The 15,611-nt window shown below is 43.4% G+C and overlaps 1 pseudogene; it reads left to right on the top strand.

Annotated features, from left to right (window-relative positions):
* Nucleotides 1-10,144: 10,144 nt before the first annotated feature.
* LOC147445806 (homeobox-leucine zipper protein MERISTEM L1 pseudogene) lies at nucleotides 10,145-10,772 on the top strand (annotated as a pseudogene).
* Nucleotides 10,773-15,611: the final 4,839 nt, after the last annotated feature.

The raw sequence follows: 15,611 nt of genomic DNA on the forward strand, positions 1-15,611 counted from the left end.
ACCATGGAAATCCTTGACAGTGGAGCTGGTGTGGCCATTGCAACCAAAGAGGTTTGGAAAAAATGGGGAATTCCTGCCTTGATATCCACATGAATGACCCTGCAGCTTGCAGACGGACACAAGGAAAAGCCCCTAGGACTGCTAGAAAAAGTACTTGTTACTTCTTGTGGCATTAAATATGAACACACTTTTGCTATTGTGACTTTGGCAAGAAGAACAACTATGACATCATTCTGGGAAGACCATTCATGTGACAATTGAAAATGGTCCAAGATTGTGGTTATGACCATATATACCTGAGACATATGGAAAACATAACAAAGATAAACTTGAGAAACCATAGCTATAGGGATGTGACGAGAACATTGGTTGAGGAGTTTGATTTCGCCACAATAGCAGTATCAAAACTTCCAGCTTCGTTAGGTAAGCCTAAAGAACTATGGATGTGTGGAGCTTCACAATGTGGCAGCTTGAAACTTGAGGAATGTATCCTAGAGCGGGTTATAGAGGATATGGAATATATCCCAGAACCATTTCTTGAAGAAGAGTTAGAGCCTTTTGGATGGGAACACATCCTGGCTACTCTAGACGTGTGTGCCGTGGAGGATGCTCCCACAACAGTTTTGTGATGAAAATGGCTATGATGTCGTTCCTTATTTTGCAGTGAGTCTATCCAGGAAAATGAAGAGAACCAGACATCAACAAGCTCTTGAAATAAGGAGCAAACAAAGAAATGTGGAGAATCAAAAGATGAAGAAGACGACGAGTTCTATGACTCTGTAGAACACTTCGAGGTTCTAGAAGATCAACAACCCGGGAATCAATGTCATCGCTACACGAATAAAGTGCATCAAAAGTGGATTCCAAAAACCTCGGTGAAGACACAACCACCACAAGCATCCTCATACAGGGCTCCTAATAAGGATGCAAAGACTCAGCTAAGAAGAATACGACCAGAGCAACGAGCTAACAATGCTCTAATCAATGGGCTAGAAAAGTCCTCCAAGAAACTACCACCCACGAGCAAACAGACAGTAACTTTCCACTACCAGCCAAAAAATCAAGGGAAAGTACAAGAAGTCAACCTTGCTGAGGATAGTAGCGATAGTGATGAATCTTACGACATCCCCTATCATCAACTCAGGCCATCACTATCACCAACCCCTTCAGCAACAACCATGACAGGTCAAAAGAACAGGACAACAAGTCAAAGCCAAAAAGCTCGACAAATCTGGATACCAAAAACCCAGATCGGCCAAAAACAGATATGGATTAAGAAGACAAAGATCTCTAATGACAAATCACAAGAACCAACACCAAAACAAAAACAAGGAAAGCGTGCACGAACGGGTAAGAATATCACAAAGTCGCAAGCTTTCACAACTCTGGTTTGGGCTCCAAAGAAGTTGATTCAAGCACAAAAAAGTCAAGAATTCATTTGGATTCCAAAACAACCACAATATCAACTTTCAAAGCCTAAATCCCGTCCTCAACCAAGCGTACAAGGGCTGAAGCAAAGAACACTATCGACTCACACAACAAAAAGGTGGATCCCAAAGAAGTCTCTTCAAACACAACGAAGCACGGGCAAGTATGGGTTCCCAAACGAGCGTTAGCAACCAAACAACCAATAATCGCAAAGAAATGGGTCCCAAAGAAGAACAACAAAACTGCTGTCAGTGCATCGCTGCTTGAATTCTTACAATTCTTCCTACGATTACAACACAGTTAGAAGAGAGCAAGTTGCTTCAATCAAGCAACAATACAGGAGCTTCAAAGACCATTACATTGCTTAGAATAGGAAGCCTCGCCAACAAATGCCAATAAGAAAATTTCTTATACCCACATCTTGCACGACATAAATCTTTTCCATGCATTGATTGTGTATGCATAATAGGGCTACATTACAAGGCCTGCATAGGCACAACTTTTAATTGCCCAAGCACAACACATACCCTTTGCGATACCCTATCGTAAAGGATGACTCCAAATAGGAAGGGGGGAGGCATTCTGAATGCGGACCTAACATTATGACTATTAGAGGGAAATGTTTTGTGAGATGCATTGAATTTTTGCATTTTATTGTGATAATTTTTGGACGAAATTTAGAGTATATGCCCTCATAGTAGTGTTACAGAGGAGTATGGGGACAAAATCCATATATGAGCCCCTAGGGAAATGTGTATAGTGTACATAGCATTTAGATTTCTATTTGAACGATTTTTCTTTTCTTAAGTTTTTTAAAAGATTTTCTTTTTTTATTATTAATAAAAAATAAAAATTAAAAAAATCCATAATCCACATGAAGAAAAGACGGACGAGAGGCCTGAGCACTACAAAGAGAAGAAGGTACAGGAAAACGATGAAACTTCAACAGCCAAAGAACTTGTCACAAAGCAGTGTCAACATTCAACCGACAAGTCATACAAGTCAGAGTCGAGTAGCTAAGCCACAAAATGAGTGAGGTGTTAGTCCCAAAGCTTCAAGTAATATTCTGTGTGGTCTAAGCGTCTTAGCTATTCTAGGTACTGCTCAAGCTGGAAGAGTTGAGCATATTTACGTTGTGTCGCTCATGCTGGTATAGATGAGCAAAAGAGTCGAAGTCTAAGTACTTAAGTCTGGTGAAGTGAAGGAGAAGGTCCAAAAGACACTCACGTACTGAGCACAGTGAGATACGAGTGGAGAAACTTCTACATCGACAACCCTTCTTGGAAAGATGGAAGCTATTGAGACATCTTTTGATGTCACATGTGCTACAGTTATTCCTCGAAACACCCATCATCTCCTTCTTTCACATTGCATGCTTTTGTTGACAAATTTCTCATATGCATATAGAGTGTCCCATAATTGGCACTTGCATCAGGCACTCTTTCCGCGTTTCACCCAAGCACTCACCTTTCATGAACATGTACTTCACGTTCAATTGCTCAACTCCAATAAGAGCGTATACCAAAGGCATTTTTTTCCCACCGGGTTTTTTTCCTTTGGTCATCCAGGTTTTAGACCCTAATCTAAAGACACCTATCACCATCCTCTTGTACATGTTCCTTCTACATCAACAATAAGGAAATGCTACTCAAATCAATTGACAAATGAATTGGAGCACCAATTTCAGATCATAGCATACTTCTTCTCAATGGCGAGTCGAAGAATGGCCTATAATGACAAAGCTGCAGACAACACTAACAACATGATTGCACAGGAACAAAGAAGTCCCCAATGAAGAAGAGCAGACACAAAAGTAATCAGAGGATCTCAAAAGATGAATGGTTATGATGATAGATGTCCGCTCTAATGGATCATAGTTCTTGTTGTGGTTCGACAAAGTTACAAGCAGTGCAACAAATGAAGCCAAAACGACAACAAAGACCACATCACCATCGACAATCAGGTCATGTCGGGGACGAAATGAACGCGGAAGGGGGGAATGTTGACCGCTGGGTCAACAACACAACATAACTCAAGTTTCGTACCAAAGTCTTATCTTTTGCGAGTTATGAAATGCTGCGGATTATGGCTATAAACGTCATTTGTAATGAGTAGTTATTCTAGTTTCAGAAGCCGGGATGCAATGGCACTTCCAGATTGTAAATACAAATCCATTTGTCCCTTTCAACCCCATTTTTGGTTAAACCTAAGGTAGCCTTAGTATATAAGGTACCTAGGTCATTTTGTAAGGGGGACTTTTTATCATAATCAAAACTTTAGCGCTGCCGTCTACTGTGGATGAGAGAGAAAGAGAGTGAGCGTGAGCTTTATCCTCTCGCTACGCCCGGCTTGCTCAACACATTGGAGATCCGACTGCACCATTGGTGTAGGCTTGAGGAGAGCTACGCGACAATGCCAAGCATTCCACGCGAGATGAAGCGCACACGCCGACGCATCTATGAGCTATTTGTGGTCGTAAGTTTATCAAACGATGTCTGTTTTCTGCGTGCTAGTAGTCTATAGAATTGTGGTGACATAAGCTACGCATAGGTACTCATAAATTTCAGTTTTGGGCACTTTCCAAATTCAGCTCTGTCATCCTACGCGTTTTTCGCAGATGGGTTTAGAGTGAGGGTTTTGAGTGTAGAAGCTTAGGGACAGGTGTATCCTAGTGAGGGGATGGTGTTCCTTAAGTTTCGTACGAATCTGGCATGATTAGGTGAGTTACCTTCCGTATGTGTGTATGTGGCTAGGTGGTGTAGTTGAGAGCAATGAGGTTCTTGATTGTGGTTTAGTTGGCCTTCCAGAGTGTTGTATGTGTAGGATGGTCTCAGCCTGACAAGCTAAAGAGATTTCCTCCGTGTGCCTATCGTGTCATTTTTGTCCTTGATTGACATTATGTTGATCTAGGTAGTGTTTGCATGCACTTCATGGGTGTGTGAGTCGCTCCGTCCAACAACACATCCGAGTCGCGTCATATGTAAAGATGTTGATCTTGGCAATGGGAAGTGAAGGACAACCGCACGACGCGATAGCTTGGCCACCCACTGTCTAGGACTTGCTCGTATCGCGTCGTATTGGGCAAGGACGGGTAGCACAGATCAGTGGAAGAAAGATATTAGAAAGTGCGGATAGCGAGGATGGGTCGATGATCGAGAGGAAGTGCGGGTCGTTTAGGAGGACGACACGATGCGAATCTGAGGTATGGGGGAAAGTAAAAAATGAGCACATGAGAGAGTTTTATATACATCCGATCGTCCGTACGACGACCGTTGGAAGAAGGCCACGTGGCACGTCTGCATGGGTGACACATGTCCATAACGGTAATATTTTGCACCTTATATAAAGCTTGATCTCGATTTTTATTAGTGTTACACGTTTACTTGTCTCTTGACCTTCACCCTGTATCTAGGTATCTTCACCGGTTCGATTTTTTCTCTACCATGAACGAAGTTCGGGAGGATATTTTGGAGGAGAGTCCAAGTGAGAAACTATTGGTTGCTGTGATGGATGGTGGTGACATGGAAGTGTACACCAAAGCATATGAAATATTCAACCCTGTGTTTGATCTTGCAGCTTTGTTAGACCATTTGAAGGACTTCTTGTCAGAAGAATTCAAGTTTGAAGAGGCAGTTGAAGGCAAGTGTTTGGTTTTAGATGGCAAGACTTATTGCCATCTAACCAAATTTACTACCAACTCAATTGAGAAAGGAAAAGTAACAAGGAGGTTTGGAAGATTTTCTAAGAAGACTTCCTTTGTTTGTCCAGCTACCATTTCTTGTCAATTGCATTTAAAGCCTTGCAACCTTGTTCCAAATGAAGTTGCCTTTCTTTTCTTTTTGTTCCTTAAAGTTGACATGCAAGGTAAAGGTGATGAAGTGAAAGATATAGATGAAGAGGCAACAAATAAAAAATGTATCCACAGTTTTGCAGCTTGAGAAAAGTGAAATTCTAGAAGAGGAGGAAGTTGATGTTGCAGCTGAGGAGCAGGAGAGTGCCTCTGTTGATGGCAGCATCCCGACGGGCATCAGGCGTCTTCTTTCCCTCAGAAACAGCCGCTTGTTGTATGGATCTAAGCTTTCCAGGTCTTCAACCCCTACAGCCAGAGCCTAAGCTGTGTAGGACATGAAATAGGGGGCTCTGAGTGCTTGGCACCCATACCCAATGCCAAATACGCGTAGAGAAAACTGTTTCTCAATCAGAATTAGTCTTTCTACATTTAGTGGGAGGGGGTGCCCACCACACAATCTTGTAATAACTTTCATAGAAAACAGTGAGAACTTTGCATTGTTATCGGAGTATTCCTTGTGGTATATTATGATCTACATAAAAATTGCAATGAATTTATGGGTCGTAAGTGAGATGAGTACAATTGCCAAGTACTTGAATTGTTTCTACAAACCTTTTTGTGGTTGAAATGCCCGATGTAGTGAGACAACGCCGCATCCTTGCATTGGACTCCATTGACAAGCCCTTGCCGTGAGCCTCCCACTCTTCTAAGGAAACTATCGTCATACACTAGCACCTGGCAGCAACAAAAAATGATCATGATATTTTATCACTGGGCCATCTCTAATACCATTTGAATCCACGACAAAAGTTACCATCTGATTCTCGTCCATTTCAGCATCGACCTCCCCCACAAGTGAATAGACTGACTATTCATTACCTGAACTTTGGGTGCCACGTGCCTACCCATGTTTTCCAAGCCGAGTTGTTTTGTTGTCGATTCAAACTGCTCATCTGTTGGAAAATTGGCCTCTCCGGCCTTCGCTTCATTGAACGTATCTTTGATCAGTTGCCACCTGAAGTGAATTGTGAGTCACGGACAACTGTTTCAGCAATAAGATGTTGGTCCAATCCATCATCATCCACAAACACCATGTCTGCCTCACAAAAATTTGCAATTGCCGCTAGGCAGTAGTCCTCCCGTATATTGAGCTCATGCATGATATCTGTGAGCAGAACATAGCGGGTGTCGCCCGCCATAGTAAAGCTGGGAGCACAATTCATAGGCAAAGTCACTTCCTTACTTGGAATTTCTTGCTTGCACCCTATTGCTGCATCTGCAAGAGAAGAAAGAGTTTAGCCCGCATCAAATGTTTCCTTTACTGCCTCTACCCGCTCTTCTTCTGGGTCGAACTGCACCTCCACATTCTCTACCTCTTCCTCCGGCGCCAATGGACAACTACCGAAAGTTGTTGACTGCGAAGTCTCTGACTCACCATCCGTCTGCAAGTATAAGTAACAGACAAACCCATGGTAGAATTCCACTAAGCGACACTTTTTGAAGTGCTTCATACACCTATCTTGTACAAGAAATGCATTGGAGGGACACTTTTCTAGACAGCGATTCAGTCTCCTTGAAGCACTCTTATCAGGGTCAAGGTCGGTTGGGTGCACATATCTCATGCTATCAACTGTCATGGAATTGTCACAAGTGATTGCCTCATACTGTTGCAAATGGGTTTGTAGGTACTGCAATGAGCAATCTATAATCCTCTATATAGAAAACTCTGCATTGAACATTCCTGATAGTTCTGGTGCACGGTGATGAGCACGGGCATTATATAAGAACGTGAACAGCTTTTCTTCACATGTATCCTCGCTCACGTCTGTCTCCAGGACTATGATCCCCATGACTGAAAGAAAAAGCAATCCAAAACTATTTGGTGTCATAACCAAGCGAATGTTGAGCCTCGAGTTGTTATAGAATTGATATTTTATTATTTATTGCAGCTGACAGGTGGAAAAGACTAGATCCAGCTTGGCCTATGTGAATGGATATGTTTATCATGTAACTTTATTATTCAAGTGCTCTTTTATGAGCTTTGGCCATTTATGACCGGCCGGCCAGTTTGTAACCAATTTGACCATTCAAGAAATCTATATAACAAATACGTGCAAGAGGGAAATGGTCACTCTTGCACGGGGGGAGATTGCACCCAGTGTCTGCATTGCTCTTCTCATCTCTCCCCTCTTCTCTGTCGCCACACCGGCGTAGCACTCCGCTCTAGGAGGTGCGCCTGCACGTGCTCTCTCAATCTTTCTCGCTCTCTGTCTCTCTCTGCTCGTGTATCTTGCGATCATGCGACCACGTGATTGTGCCAGGTATTCCGATTAGCTTGTTTTATGCTATTTATTGTGTTATTTCGGATATTTCGCAGGGCAGCCACGCTCCGTTCGTAGCAGTGGTATGAGAGCTTGGGCTGCGTTCTCGGGTCTGCAATATTCACGCCTACGGAGATTATCAGGATTTAAGATAAGTCATGTTTACTGGAGCGTAACTTATCTTGTTTGAAAATATGTATGCGAAAAGATTATCATTGCTCTCATGATTTCGAATTTGTTTGGATTCGTTTAGAATTGTAAATTTTTATGAGCTAGTGAATGAAAATAATAATAATAATAATAAATAACATGTTGACTGATTATAAGTAATCATATGAAGCTAATTATGCATGAGGAAATGAGGAGTTTTGTTGCATATGGCTATAGAAAAGGCTAGTTGGTGATATTAATATGCATATATAAGAGAGATAATCGTATTATATGTAGGGAAGATTGCATGCCTACAATTTTCCCTGTATAGAGACGTAGTAATTACAGGTGCAAGCGGCTAGACGAAGAGATTAGCAGACAAGATTTGATGACTGTAAATATAATGTAAAGGAATCATGCTAAACAAATAATCTTCAAATACATTTCCAGTAACTAGGAGATATTGTACAAAATGTAGATAACTGAAGGATCTTCATGATCTTGTAATAAATAAATAAATAGATAAAATTTATTTGAGAGGGCAATTGACTCAGAAGTAAACGCCGAAGAAGTTTTTATAGACCCTAATATAATGAATCAGAGAAGAAGCCATCGCACTTCATCTAGTGAGAATGACCCTCAGACTGTTTTTTTTTTTTCATTTTCAAGTCACTGATAAGCATAGTATCACTTATTTTAATTAAAGCAAACTCAGCAATATTGTGAGTCTGCACTACACTAGTGACGAATGATCACAGCCATGGAAGATCGCTAAATCCAAGCGGCCATGCACTGGTCGCCTTCCTCTCCCTCTTTCTTTCATGCAAGCAGCCAACCATAGTTCAACTGCCTCTTTCTCTCGTCTTCAACCACCCAGCCGCTGACTATAATGATCACCAACTACTTCTCACTCTCACAGTTATCTCCAACGTCCTACTCTCAGTTGCTCGAGGCCATGACACAGCATGCAATCGCATGTGCCCTCTTCCCATCTCTCTCTCATTTGCTGGAAGACCACCCACCCAGCAGTTCCACTGGAAGTCTTCAACCCCACCAAGTAGCCCGACTGGCGCTGCTGACTCTCATGCCATGCAGCTCCTCTAATTGCACCTCTCTCTCACTACAACCACCAGACCAACCACCGCTCTTCACTTTCCTTTTGCATGCGCAACCCACCGTCCACACAGTCCCTTTTGCAGCATGCATCTAGTGGCAGCTTTCTCTCTCTCTTTTCCACCCTCTCACTCAACTCTCGCCAAGTATAGGTCCACACAGTACCGGCAATCGGAGTTTCTCTCTCTCTCTCTCTCTCTCTCTCTCTCTCTCTCTCTCTCTCTCTCTCTCTCTCTCTCTCTCTCTCTCTCTCTCTCTCTCTCTCTCTCTCTCTCTCTCTCTCTCTCTCTCTCTCTCTCTCTCTCTCTCTCTCTCTCTCTCTCTCTCTCTCTCTCTCTCTCTCTCTCTCTCTTTCTTTGCATAACGGCACCAACTCCCACTCCCTAATTGCTGTGAACGGGTGGTTGCTTACATGCTACACAGCCAATAAGGAGCATGCAAACCAGTTGTCTCAATTTTTATTTTTTATTTTACACTGCATGCAAAGGTGGCCACTCAGCTCACCTACGAGCATCTCTCTCTGTCTTCAGTTGCCGCCACCCTTTTTGCTTGGCCAACCACCAAACTGACACACACACACACACCGTCTTAATATCTCTCTCTGTCGCTGGTTCACTACCATACATCTGCCTCTCTCTCCGGTCGCCAACCACTCCCATGCAGTGGTTCTCTCATCCCCCGCCCCACTTCTCATCACTCGGTGGCCGCATGCAGTCTCCAACCACTCCTTTGCGGCTGTGATCGTCTGCCAGCCCACCCTTATCGTCCCGCTTCTCTCCCTCACTTGATGCAACCTCCCGACACTCCTTCTCTCTCTCTCTCAACCATTCAACCGGATCCATACAAAATCTCTGCTCTCCTTGTTGGCAACAAGGAATGGGCAGCACCACCTTTGCTAGTTCCTACCATCGGGAAAACAGACGAACTCCTTACAATATTTTTATCAGTGTGGCATCAAGCCTTCCATGGCGCGCGCTGATCAGTTATAAGATCGAGTCTGCTTAAGTACGTATGACCACCAGAGATGTAGCACCAAGCCAGGGCACCTCAGATTTGCACACCTCATCCACTAGTAGCTAGTGCTCATTCGACAGCTCCGACATAAAAACCATGGCCTGGACCACTCTCTATTACTGCAAAATGCATGGCTTGGCACTCCAAGGGTTTCTTGTACATGCAGCAGCGTGCGCCCCGAAGCTCGATCTAAATTTTTTCTTTGAGAAGCCCTTTGTTGTTGAGCTTGCTTTGGAAGAACTTTTACAAGTTGCCCAATCTTCTGAATCCTTGTGGGTTCCTCATCCTTCCTATTCCACCACAGGTGATCCTCTCAAATGTATTGATCATGATGTTTATGTCCAGTGGTTCCCTTGCGGCAATTGGCCCTACGCCTACGGGGCTACACTCCGAGAGTACCTGTCACATTGGCCTTGTCATCATGAATTCTCCCTCCCTTGTTGAGACCCTATTTGTGGGACGTTGGGCAGAAATGTTACCTTCCATTATCTCCCAAGTTCACATTGTTGAGATCCTTTCTACTGATGGCGCCATTCAGTTGATGTACTCAGAATTTCAGCTGCCTACCCAATTGGTTCCCACTCGGGAAAACTACATCTTGAGATATTCGAAGCGCGTAGGCCATCTATAGGTTGTTGTAGACGTCTCAATCGATAGTCTACGTGGGAACCCACCCACGATGTAGAAAGCGCCCTTCTGGCTGTGTTATTGAGGAGATGCCCAGTGGATATTCCAAGGTCACTTGGGTAGAGCATGTGGAAGCTGATTCTAGAGGGGCTCACAATTTGTATCAATCATTTGTTAACTGCGGTATGGGATTTGGTGCTCAACAGTGGCTATGCACATTGCAAAGGCAGTGTGAGAGAATTGCAAGTATCTTAGCAAATAATGTACCAACTAGAGATATGAATGGCCATGTGTGGAATACACTAGTCATAACTGCTTCACTTATTTAAGAATGCGTTCATTGACTAACAATCGAGGTATTTCTATAAGCACTCTGAAACCTATTGCTAACAATCTCGTGCAACTACCTCTTGCGTAATCAAAACAATACCGCTCACAAAAGAAAAATCTCATTCTATCAGCAATATCGGTCAGTGTTTTCTTTAAATTGAATGATTTTTTGAAACTGGCTAAGCAGAACCAAGGGTGTTTGATGTTGATGCTTCTGCATTTTCCTACGATGTCCCACCTTTTCCCCTATTCTCGAAATTTACACCGTGTCACAAAATATTGAACGACATTATTGGTTTGTCCAAGCTAATCTATATTCTTTGTAAAATCATCTACAAATGCACCCACATTCACTACTCTATTCACTCCAAGTCCTTACAGGGACACGATACTTCATAAGAAGCTAATAATTAACATGCTATCATGTTTGCGATACTTTTATAGATATGTAGGTCAATTGTTGTCACCCATCCTGTTGTAATTTATCAACGGTTGTAGACAATTATTTGGTGCTAACAATTGACAGTCAGGTATTCTCATTATTCCCCTTTTTGTAGTTAAACTCTCCCACTTTCAATCCTAACTTTGCGTCCGTTTCACCATTATCAACTTTGACAATATTGATGTGCAATTTAATTATTTTTGGGACCTTGTCTTTAGTAATTGCTACATTGCTACTCCCTCTGTCATACAAGATTGTGCCAAACTCCTACATGTGTTTCCTAATACCATTCAAAGAGACAACACGGCTCTCTCGACACGCATACTCAAGGACACCCATTCCAAACCCTCTTGGTATGTACTCGCATACGTCACTCCTCTTTTCATATCTCAGTTCTTTGCATTATGCTCCACGCAGAATACTCAAACACTGCTAAGGTCCTGCCCTCTAAATGTATTGAAAGAAGATTTGCCTATAAGCTATGCAGCTACTCATGTGAGCTACAGTGCTCTAGGATAGTGCACAACAATTTGTAAGTACTTTGATATATTGCACTGTAATGTCAACAACATAATAAATATTTTTTCCTTTATGTCTTGCCTAGTCCATTGGTCACGCACACACAGATTCGCCGATCTAGGCAATGTGTAGATACTCATCTCGGTGCAGATCCATCGATTTAGGCAGCACATTAATAAACTTCAGATTTATGATTTTTAAACAAATATCGAATGCAGATCCGCCGATTTAGGCAGCATTAGTGCAGATTCGCCGATTTAGGCAGCACACTTTATTGGTGTAGACTCGCCGTATGAGGCAACACCGATCACAAAATCATGTTGCAGTGGCTGGCCACCACTGTAACTGGTATGATTTTGTTACCCGGGTATAGAAAATGAAAGATATTTTGGATTTGGATTTGGATTGGGAATTGGTATATGTCGATGCTTTTCTGTCATGATAGTATTTATGAAATTGGATCTGAGATTGATGAGAAATGATTATTGAATGATGAGTGTGACCAATGATATCCTGATTCATCAGGGTATGACATATACTGCTTATTCTAGTGGTATGGGACACTAGAATAGGTAGTAAGTGGATGACGACATGCATAAGCTCATGTTGCTTAGTTTCATAAATCTTTCTTTTAGTATGTGATGTTTTTGACACAACATACTAATCATTGTTTTTTTTTACAAGTATTGTTTGCAGATTTTTATCTTCGCAACTGAGGACAGTTGCTTTCCAATGGAGAGGTATGTTATAGAATTGATATTTTATTATTTATTGCAGCTGACAGGTGGAAAAGACTAGACCCAGCTTGGCCTATGCGAATGGATATGTTTATCATGTAATTTTATTATTCAAGTGCTCTTTTATGAGCTTTGGCCATTTATGACCGGCCGGCCAGTTTGTAACCAATTTGACCATTCAAGAAATCTATATAACAAATACGTGCAAGAGGGAAATGGTCACTCTTGCACGGGGGGAGATTGCACCCAGTGTCTGCGTTGCTCTTCTCATCTCTCCCCTCTTCTCTCTCGCCACGCCGGCGTAGCACTCCGCTCTAGGAGGTGCGCCTGCACGTGCTCTCTCAATCTTTCTCGCTCTCTATCTCTCTCTGTTCGTGTATCTTGCGATCATGCGACCACGTGATTGTGCCAGGTATACCGATTAGCTTGTTTTATGTTGTTTATTGTGTTATTTCGGATATTTCGCAGGGCAGCCTCGCTCCGTTCGTAGCCGAGTACCCCTCAATGTCTCTTTTTGCTTGGTTCTGTCCCGTGCGCTAATGTCATAAGAGGTGACATTAGTTGAGTCAGAACCAAGCGAGTAGGGACCCCAAGAATCTCCGAAGGGCCCTATTCGCTTGGTTCTGTCCCGTGCACTAATGTCATAAGAGTTGAAGTTAGTTGAGTCAGAACCAAGCGAGTAGGGGTCCCAAGAATCACCGAAGGGCCCTATTCGCTTGGTTTAGTCCCGTGCGCTAATGTCATAAGAGGTGACATTAGCTGAGTCAGAACCAAGCGAGTAGGGGCCCCACGAATCACAGAAGGACCCTATTCTCTTGGTTCTGTCCCGTGCGCTAATGTCATAAGAGGTGACGTTAGTTGAGTCAGAACCAAGCGAGTAGGGTCCCCAAGAATCTCCGAAGGGCCCTATTCGCTTGGTTCTGTCCTGTGATCCAAGCATTCGGAACAGGTGGATAAGAACAGAGCATTTAATATTACCAGTGATAGATTTATAGGCCTACTCACTCACTATGCCCAAACTCAGGCACGGTCACATAAGGAGTAATTATTCCAACAATGCATGCGTTTTTACCCTAACGCAGTGGCTTCGGTGTGCACACAGTTAACAGCACACAAGAAGGGGAGAGACAGGGAGAAAGAACCTGTCTCTGCAATATCCAATGGAGCGGAGTTGGATGGTGATGTCGCAGGCCACCGAGAGCAAGAACTAGAGGGGGGCGATGGCGATGGCGATGCGGCAGCAAAGGATTCGACCCAGTGGAGGTCGCTCAACGCAGGATCACAAGAGGTGGCCAAGCGGAAGAGCGTAGAAAATGCAAAGGCAACGGCGATCTGTTTGTTCTACTTAGACATGGAGATGGAGACTGCAAGGGCGATCGTGTCTGACTCTCAATGCAGGATCACGAGAAGTGGCCAAGGGGAAGAGCGCAGAAAATGCAAAGGCAATGGCGATCTATTTGTTCTACTTGGAGATGGAGATGGTGAATGCAAGGGAGATTGGTGTTTGACTCTAAACGTAGGATCACGAGAGCTGGCCAAGGGGACGAGCGCAGAAAAGGCAAAGGCAGCGGCGATCTGTTTGTTCCACTGAGAGATGGAGATGGAGATGGCGACTGCAAGGGTGATTGGCGTCTATCTGACCCTAAACGGTTACTCAAAAAGACATGTGGGCTGCGCTCTCAAGGACAACCAGTAATAAATGGTCTCAAATTCCCATGTAGGACGATTTACCAACCACAATATCGCGCATAAGTGAAGTTGTCACCCTTCCCAAGGTCAGCATTCTATGTTGAGGCATTACCCCCGCCAAACATCTCAAGTTTCAACCAATCTACCTCTTTTCGCGTCCTCTACTGCGCATCATTCTAATTAACTCTACCCCCATCGACACTATGCGGTATGCAAACTCCATCACCTCTTACTCTCGTGCATGCTCCTTCTCTTACTCTTGTTCTGCAGTGCTTCAGTGATGGGGAACTCTACACACAGTGAAGAGGTATGCTACTTACTACCCTTCTGTGCACTTGTATTTTGTGTAGTCAGTACCAGGCGAATAAGGGAAGGTAAACCCTGCTTGTTGCACCTGTTCGCTTGGTACTGACCATCGTCCTTGGTTAGTACCAAGCGAATAAGGTAAGGTCACTTAGTCTGAAGAGCCCTATTCGCTTGGTAGTGACCAAAAGAAAAGTTAAGTGATGTCTGCTAGTACAGAGGTCAATACTAAGTAAATAAGGGGAAGGTAAACCCTGTTTGTTGCGGATTTAGGGTTTTTTTTTTTTGCCCAATACACATTTTGATTTTATAAGAAAGAACTAAAATTACAACTGAACACCGGGCTTTGAGTTAGAAAACACTTCAGACTTTACAAAGAGTGGCCTACAAATTACAACTGAACATCGGGCTTTGAGTTAGAAAACACTTCAGACTTTACAAAGAGTGGCCTACAAATTCTTGGGTTTAGGGTTTGCAATAACCATGTAGTCCTTTTCCTTCACAGCAGCCAGACTATCTCTTCGCAAAGCCTGTTGGCAAAGTTAATGGCTTCCTCATATTTACTGGCTAGCTCAAGCACTAAATACTTCATTTCCTGAAGCCAATTAATGATAGCCTCCATAGAGCCATTCTCGGCGAGCAATCGCTACATGTCTTCAGGCCTTCTTGCTTCCAAAGAGTCTTTAAGGATTGAGACCCTTTGCCTGACGATCAGCATTTGCTGCAGCTTCAGGCTAGCATCCTGTATAGAGCATTTAGCAAATATCCTCTTCAAACTAGGAGCTTGGAAATTGGGAGCAGAAAGCAAAAAATTACCAACGGCTTACCTCAAGAATTGACTCTCGTGTTGACAACAGCCACTCCCGGGCTGTGTCGATCGAGAACATTAAGGGTAACATTGAGGGAGGGCCAAGGGGGGACCTCATGAGGAGGGTCCGGATGCAGTGCTGCTGGTGCTGCGGGAGTATACCTTGGAAAGGAATCATCACTATCCTAAGCTTCTTGTAGTTGTTCTGTGAAACCCTGAGGGAGGTTCTGAAACAACTGCTGCTTAAATAGACTTTTAGACATGCCTAAAAAGCAGAGCCTGGGTTCTGGCTTATGAGTGAGTGGTTTGTGAGGGGTGGTACTGCCATGCAGTTTCATAA

The sequence above is a fragment of the Adiantum capillus-veneris genome, chromosome 12 (assembly GCF_014529385.1).
Source record: "Adiantum capillus-veneris isolate H3 chromosome 12, ASM1452938v2, whole genome shotgun sequence".
NCBI lineage: Eukaryota > Viridiplantae > Streptophyta > Polypodiopsida > Polypodiales > Pteridaceae > Adiantum > Adiantum capillus-veneris.